Raw genomic sequence first — 1,109 nt, 5'->3', positions numbered from 1 at the left:
TTTCTTGATAAAGAACATTTCAGCAATTTCTCTTTTTTTTTTTTTCTTTTAACATGTTTTTCATTATGTAAAATATTTGGATGTAACCAGTCAAAGTCATGGTTGAATTCAATCTTGTGTTTGCTAATAACAGAAAGATTACTAATGTGCATTTTTATGTTGTTGCAATGTTCTTTGACTCGAGTACTTAAATGTCTTTTTGTTTGTCCAATGTATGAGGAATCGCAATTTTTACAATTTATTTTATAGACTACTTCCGTTGAGTTCTCGATAGGCAACCTATCTTTACCAAGTTTAATTAAGCGATTTAATTTATTAAGAATATGATGTATAATATTGAAACCAATGCTTTTTAGAATCTGATTTATGTTGTTCAATCCATTTACGAATGGTAATGAAATAAAATTAGGTGATTCAACTTTATCATTTGAGTCATTTATATTATTAATTGAACGGTGTTTTAGCATATTCAATCTTTTGTTTACACAGTGCTCTATAATATGTTTTGGGAAGCAATTATTTATCAGTATTTTTTTAACTAAGTTGATATTATTACAATGAAATGTTTCGTCAGCTAATAAAATTGCATGATCAACTAAATTGAAAATAGTGTTTGTTTTGTATTTGAAGGGATGGTTTGAGTAAAAATTAGTGTATCTATTGGAACAAGTCGGTTTCCTATACCAGTTAGTTATTAATTTCCCATTAGATTTAATGATCAACGTGTCCAGAAAATTTATGCATCCATAGCAGCGTTTTTAGGAGTCCCATGGGGTCTCCTCTTTCTCCAATTTTGGCTAACATAGTAATGGATGACCTTGAAACGCATTGCCTATCACAATTAAGTTTCAACATACAAACATACTACAGATATGGACGACATATTTACCATCATAAAACGAAGACCTATGAGATTTTGAATATTTTCAACGGTTATCACAATCGGTTAAAGTTTACTTATGAGTTAGAATCAAATGGATGCATAAATTTTCTGGACACGTTGATCATTAAATCTAATGGGAAATTAATAACTAACTGGTATAGGAAACCGACTTGTTCCAATAGATACACTAATTTTTACTCAGTACTCTGCGTTGATACCACTGCTT

The sequence above is a fragment of the Prenolepis imparis genome, unplaced genomic scaffold, assembly GCF_030444845.1.
Source record: "Prenolepis imparis isolate NDT839.2.m4 unplaced genomic scaffold, iyPreImpa1.0 SCAF_25, whole genome shotgun sequence".
Taxonomy (NCBI): Eukaryota; Metazoa; Arthropoda; class Insecta; order Hymenoptera; family Formicidae; genus Prenolepis; species Prenolepis imparis.
This window is presented reverse-complemented; position numbering follows the sequence as displayed.